Here is a 7,360-nt window from a genome sequence, read left to right as displayed (position 1 = left end):
TGGGGTTTTATATAATTTAATTCAAGGTGGTTCTTTACAATGGACAACACTGGCATTTGGTTAGTGCGGCCTATATTTATAGCAGCTAATGTAAGATAATGAGTTAGTTACAGTGATAGTTTGTATGCAGAGTTACATAAGTGGGAGACTTAAACTTGTATGATAAACGGTTATGATGATTTTTTTAACTTGTATTTTTGTGTAGCTGTCAAACAAATGCTTATTGTAACAACTGTATGATAATTGTGATTTAGTTAAGGCTCAATTTTAAATTCTAATGGATTTTTGCATAGCTATAGAAACTCTAGAAGTGCAGATAGTGTGTTTTAGAAAAGCATAGAACATTTTCTTTCATCGAATGAAATTCTTCTGGGAGGCAAAAACGTTTGTTGTTAAACACATTTCCTACAAAAAGTTCCCTATGGCGTAGTATTTCAAATGTTGAAAGGTAAAGCTCATAAACTGTGAATATATTTAGAACATTTGCTATTAAAAGAAAAGGCACAGAAGGATTAAATAAACCTTATAAACATATAAAAAGGTAGGTCATTATAAAGTATGACAGAAAGTTCGGTAAGATTTTAAATCTAAAACATTTATACACACAAAATAACACACAGCTACTCTACGGTGTAGCACAGATACCTTACAGGGACTTGCTAGCTTTTGTCAGTCTTAGTTTCTTTTTTTTTTTAACTTTCTTGTTTTAACCTGCATTCAGTACACACTGAAATAACAGCTGTGACAAGGTCAAAGATTGACTGAACAGAGAGGCTGAACACATTCTTGCTGTATGCCCCTCAGCTTTTCACGGATGTAGATGTATGGTCATCTTGTAAAATCTTTGCTAAAGTTTCAAAATGAGCCATATAGGCTTGTTTGGAACTACATGCTGCTTACCTGTCTAAGACTTAACAGTGACTTTACATGAAGCATTTTAAGCATTTTATGTCACTTTGATGCAGTGATAAGTGGTGACATAGAGCAGTGTGCAGAAGGAATGAGTTGAAACTTAGTCTGAGGGTGCAGTTACATGAGATGGCTGAACTCACTGCTCAGGCTCACTGCTGCTGAAAGGGGCTCCCTTCCTCCTCCCTTGCGTTGGCTCTGGTGTTTGTGCAACTGCACGGGGAGCTGATCTGATTTGTTAATCCATGAGAAAACTAACCTGAGTGAGAAGGTGAATAGCTTTTTCTTGAGTTGGAGAGCTGTGCTGGTGTACCTGTGCTGTCAGACAGGAATCTAGAGGTGGCACCAGGGGACGACCAGGGAGCAGAGCTGTAAGGAGTGAGCTGTGTGGCCTCGGTGGGGACTCTGCGCTGTGGTTAGATGGGCTCAGCCTTGCAATGTCACTGTCTTCAGTGAGCATCCCAGCCAAATTGTACTGCCTGGTTCCCTACCAGGAGCACTTACTAAGTGTCTGTATTAGTTGAGCGCTTGTATTCTTCTACCTGTGCAAAACGTCTTTCAGTCCTAATAAAATATGTATTTTACCTTTCATCCTGTTAACTTTAATTGTAGGCATTTACTTTATACTGCCAGAAAACAACCTTTTCCAACTTTAATTGTAGGCATTTACTTTATACTGCCAGAAAACAACCTTTTCCATTTGTTTCTTCTGTACTGTTGTCCACCTTTTATTTTTTCTTGGAGATGCTGTTGATTCTGGCATGATGCTGTCATAGGAAGGAGGTTGTTTTTAGAAAAATCTTTGTTCCCGTCAGGAAAAAAGCACCTATGACTGCATTATATTCATTCTAAACAATACTAGAGCTCCTTATAGAGTGGGTGTATTTTCCTTGGATTTTTTGATTTCTTGTATTTAGTCAAAGCATTCACAACTTTGCATGAAAAAAGTTACTTTGTACGACAAGTGCCTATTCCATACATTAAAAAACAAATAAAAAACCAAAACAAAAACCAGGTAAAAGGCAGCATGTTTATAGTCTCACTTCAAACCTTCCTTAGCAGCCTTAAGCGTGACAAAAATAACTTTGAGCAGCATGCAGGATTCAGCCTTTCCAGCACGGCATTTCTTGCTGTACCATGCAAGTGACAGAGAAAGGAAAATTCTTTGAATTTTTAAGCAAAGAGAAATAATGTGCTCAGAGAGGACAGAGCTCTTAGTTATTAAGTACTAGATACTAGATTTGCTTATCTCACTGGGCAGATTTCATAGTTTTTGCTTTTACTTCTGCTGTTCTTTCTGTCACCTCTTCTTACATTACTTCCTTGTTTTATTTCTCTGAATGGACTGTTGGGGATGAATGGACACTTACAGTTAGAGCATTCTCAGAACCTCTCTGACTATGGGTTACGATAAATAGGGGCAAGGAGCTTTTATTCCTGAATCCCTGCACGCTTGGACTTTCTTATTCCAAAACAATTCAACAAGAACCTACATATGTTTGGACAAGCTTTTATTTGCCTGCATTGCTTTTCTTGTTTTTCATCATCCTTCTGAATGCCTACCTCTGTTGCTTGCTTAGGACTTGTATAAATGTAGCCAACTACACTCAGCAGCAAGAAGGCACCCTTAGGCATCCTTATCTTGGAGTAATAGTATTTACATAGGAGGATACTAAGGAACATTTATTCCTTAATAACCATGTATGAATTATACCTGGGGCTGTCATACATCTAGATTTCTTTGAACATAGCCCTCTTTTTTTACCTGGCAGTGTTGTGTGAGAAGAGTTTGAGGGCTCTGGTCCTTCGTCTGGTGTTTCCAGATGTCTGGCAACTTGTTCTGAAAACTTTTGGACATCCAGAACATGCCAGACAAATGACCACTGCACCTGCGTGGTGTGTGTGCAATCGGGCTGATGTTTCGTGGCTATACTGAATGTACCAGCGTGTGCTGCACATCCCATGTTGCACTTTTTTTCTGACCAGGAAATCCCTTTCAGAAATACGGCAACTTAGTGTTTCACACCACATCCTGTTTACGCTCTTCTTCGTGTCAAAAATTCCAGTTCTAGACAGTGAATAATCCTTCAATTCCTATGTTCCTCCCGTTTCATTATTCTCTACCAGGTCTGCAAAGGATAGGATTTCTAATAGGTTTTTCTTGATTGTGAACATTTGCTCATTTGCTATACAAAGAGTGATCCTAGAAGACTAGCTCCTTAAGACTCTCAACAGCAGCCATTTGTTAACTACCTTCAGTTGTTGCTGGAACTGGTGACCTGGAGGTTACCCATGCTCAGTGCCACTGAAGAGAGCTGGGATTTTCTTCTTTTCCCCTCCAAAAAACTCCCTTTTGTTATTCTCTTTAAAAGGGAATACAGGTTTTCCACCAATTAAAGGAATCTTTTAGTTTGTGTGTGTGTGTACTGTTTTGATCTCTATTAACACTTGTTTTTGTTTAGACATCTGCCTTAATGCCAGGAAATCTTAAATCAATACCTGGGGCATATTTAAGGAATTTGTTTTATATAGTGGAGTTTTTCCCGTCTCAAAATAAATGCTGTGTAGTTGTAACTATTCTTCTACAGTTTTGAACAGTGCACGATTTCTAGTGGAAGCATTCACAAGCAACTGGGTTTGTATGGTATTTTCAGCTAAGTAGTAACTAGTGACAACGTGGTAGCCATGTTTCTAACCTCTTTGCAAGGTTAGAAATGTAAATTTAAATCTGTTTTAGGATGAAGAGAGCACTGATGAAGAGGTGTAAGAGCTAAGTTCAAGGACTATGCTAACTTTCCTAATAAAAGTAGGTAGTAACACCCCATGATGTTTCCTTTAATGTAAAGGACTCTTGCTGCTGCATTTTATGATGAACTATGTGTTGTTCATATGTTAGATCTTTCCTGGGCACACCTCCTAAATTAGGATAGAAGTGCTGTTAGTCATAGGAATGCCTCTTTATTGAATCTGAAGGAGCTTGTATGAGCTGCTTAGCCGTGTGGTGTGGGATGGGGAAAACACTGTAGTGGACATGTAGGCATGCTGGAAGACTTAGAGAATATTTAATGGCCTTGAATTGTAGGCTGTACAGATGACCAAGGATAATAAGGTTTGTGGTCTCAGATGTAGGCAGAGAGTAGATGCCTCGATTGTGTGCAAGCTCTGCGGCTGTGAGCTGTGTAGCCACTGATCTTCACAGTGGTTCAGTATGTTGCATACTGAGCTCTTAGAAATTTAAACTTTGTGAAACCTTCCTTATTTCAGTACTGAGTGTTTGAAACTCGGTTGTGAGGGCTGACCTCTTTTGTAAATCTGCGTGGGTTGGTGTTTGTGCCTTAGTTTCCCTAGATTAAAGGAGACAATATTTCATGGGTTATGGAACTGTGAAGTGCTTGGAGATTTGGTAATGAAAGGAGGTGTTGCCTAAGGTGGCTCTGTCAGTTGATAAGACATACGTATTTGCACCTCTTACCTCTTTTGTGATGAATATCTTAACTTCAGCATCATCTTTTCCATATAATTGGAAAATAATGGGCTTATTAGGAAATGGGGTATCAAGCATGCTTATAGTATCCCAAAGGTAATACTCAAGCTTGCCACAAAATATGGCACTGTAATAACTGTGGGAGGATAAGGGTTGAGAAGCATTTCGATAGCTGAAATGAATTGTATTTTTAATAAGACACCAATGTGGCTAAGCCGCATCTTGAGATAATGCTCTGCTGGTTTTTATATTTTGAAATAAAATTTTATTATTAAAAGTAATGAAATCTTTTTGTGCGTATCTCAGCCAACCATAATAGAGGATTATGCTGTGTGCTCAACCATTAATGCTGTGATGATCTTGTGAAGATTTTTGAATATCTCTAAGTACACTTTTGACAACAGAATAGCATCACATATTGGAGAAAAAGGGCTAGATTTCCATTACTGTCTGTTACAAAAATTCTTTGAAATTGTGAGTACAGCTCTGTAGGAGAGAAGTATTGCTAATTAAAAAAAAAAAAATCACAAGCTATTATCTCCATGCTGGGTAAAGAGAACATTATTTCATAGAGAAAAGGTAAGAGAAGAGGATAAATAAATGTAGTGACAAAATAATCCAGTGCCGCAAAAGGCGAGAAAAGAAGATCGCAGTTCTTTCCGTGGTATAAGCTACGTGGACCATAACGGATACTCATTTTTCTGCAGGGAGCAGTAGAGTAGAAGCTGTCAGGGAAGATGTGTGAACCCCCAAAACATTGCTTGACAAACAAATGGCTTAAAATTATTTCTGACACTGCATTAGAATATAAATTGGGTGGTGAATGTGAGCATATCAGTATCTGCTTAGATGTGGGGAGTGATGATACTGAGTTAACGAGGACATCAAAGTTAGGCTTCAATATTCAGAGGAGGAACACTGAAAGCTCCTCTCCAGACCTTGAAATCTTAAAAAGTGCATCAGGAGCTCAAAACTGGCATTATTATAGAATAGTTTAGGCAGGCTGTAGTCCCATTACAGTAGAAAAGGCGGGGAAGGAAGTGGGTAAGCTGCAAAGAGCTTCTTAACTAGTACAGCGCTCTATGGTCAGTTTTATTTGCAATGTTCAGATCTAAACATGGTTGGCATTTTTTCCTGTGGGATGTTTTGTGTAATTGATTTTAATGAATTCCTTGAAAATACCTGATAGGACACAGAGGGTTTTCCAACAGAAACATGCCTTGGTGCTGCTAGCCCCACTTGCCCTACGGGGTAACTGTGAGCCGGAGGGACTGTGGCGGTATGGGGCTGCCACAGCCAGGCAGTCACCCCCAATCCTGCAGCCCTGCTCCTGGGCACGTAGCAGGAAGCCTGAAAGCCCTGGATGCTCCCCCAGCTTCTGGGTTCCTGCTAGCAGGCTGGGAGCTTTGGAGTTTCTCGTTAAAGGAATTTGAAGTAGTTCATATTTAGAATTTTAATTCTGAATTTAAAATACCTTCACCCTTTTTTGCCTTTCATAGTGTATCTGATTTTTTGTAAGCCGCAGAACTTCTTTTAGAAAGTTGCTTTGATTAGGCTACTGAGAATTTTAGTCAAAGCCAAGAGAAGTAGTAGCGATATTTGCCAATGTCTTGGTTTAACCCCAGCTGGCACCTAAGCACCACACAGCCACCGGCGGCCCAACCAGCCGCTCGCTCACTGCCCCGCCCCCCGTTGGGATGAGGGAGAGAATTGGAAGAGTAAAAGTGAGCAAACTTGTGGGTTGAGATAAAGACAATTAAATAGGTAAGGCAAAAACTGCGCACACAAGCAAAGCAAGACAAGGAATTCATTCACTACTTCCTGCATTTCAACTGTAGATAACCTCAGCAAAAAGATAATTTACATTATATACCTTAACAAATAAGAACATGAGGTAGTTTGTGCAGTCATTCCATAGGAACTGAAGTTGGCGTTTATAAATAGCTCATTTCTATTTGAATATTAGTTTTCACATACATAGTTTCAAGACATAGTTTAACTGATTTTTATGAAAACAGAATTATAATTGTCTTTGTTATTAAGAACTCCACAGGTTACTTAATCAGACAAGCCAGCACTTGCACTCAGGTATTGAAGTACCAGTAAGACTGTTTTGGCTTTCCTGAAGCAGTTTTGGGTTTTTTGTTTTTAAAAGGATCAAGCATAAAGAGTTCAGAGGCATTAACGTGGGAATAAAAGGGAGATAGACCTTTTTTGCCATAAAATCTTTTTCTTAAGATACAACATGTATTCAGGTAGAGAATCACAGGAACAGCATGAACTTCTGCTCATTCAGGCAGTTCCCTGCATGTAATTTTCTACCTCAAAATCTTTCTTAGAAGCTCCTATCTCAGCTCCTAGAAAGCAAGAAAGTAATGAGTGTTTCCTCTCACAAGTAGCTGGAGCTTCTTCGGTCCATGTCGTGGTGGTGTCAGTCATGCTCTTGGTGGCTCTGCATATGAATTGAAGTGGGAAATTAACATTATAACCTCATCTTTAATGAAAGAGTGAAGGGGGATTGCCTCTGGTATGGTACAATTTGATATATTCTTCCTTGAGTATGTAGTCTGTAATTCATAGAATCATAGAATCATTAAGGTTGGAAAACACCTCTAAGATCATCGAGTCCAACCGTCAACCCAACACTACCATGCCCACTAAACCATGTCCCTGAGCACCGCATATACACGGCTTTTAAAGACCTCCAGGGATGGTGACTCAACCACTTCCCTGGGCAGCCTGTTCCAATGCTTGATAACCCCTTCGGTGAAGAAATTTTTCCAAATATCCAGTCTAAACCTCCCCTGGTGCAACTTGAGGCCATTTCCTCTCATCCTATCGCTTGTTACTTGGGAGAAGAGACCGACACCCACCTCGCTACAACCTCCTTTCAGGTAGTTGTAGGGAGTGATAAGGTCTCCCTTGAGCCTCCTCTTCTCCAGGCTAAACAACCCCAGTTCCCTCAGC

The 7,360-nt window shown here is 39.7% G+C and overlaps 1 protein-coding gene across 1 annotated transcript in view; it reads left to right on the top strand.

The window, feature by feature from the left end:
- The first annotated feature begins 1,972 nt into the window (after positions 1–1,972).
- QSER1 (glutamine and serine rich 1) overlaps positions 1,973–7,360 on the top strand; it is a 41,562-nt gene continuing 36,174 nt past the window's right edge. The window contains exons 1-2 of the mRNA XM_009334501.1: positions 1,973–1,979; positions 5,690–5,693. The gene's annotated coding sequence lies outside the window, so the exon portion shown is untranslated. The remainder of the gene's footprint in view (positions 1,980–5,689; positions 5,694–7,360) is intronic.

The sequence above is a fragment of the Pygoscelis adeliae genome, unplaced genomic scaffold, assembly GCF_000699105.1.
Source record: "Pygoscelis adeliae isolate BGI_AS28 unplaced genomic scaffold, ASM69910v1 Scaffold171, whole genome shotgun sequence".
Taxonomy (NCBI): domain Eukaryota; kingdom Metazoa; phylum Chordata; class Aves; order Sphenisciformes; family Spheniscidae; genus Pygoscelis; species Pygoscelis adeliae.
Note: the sequence above shows the minus strand (reverse complement) of the source record. Positions and strands in the feature narration are given on the sequence as shown.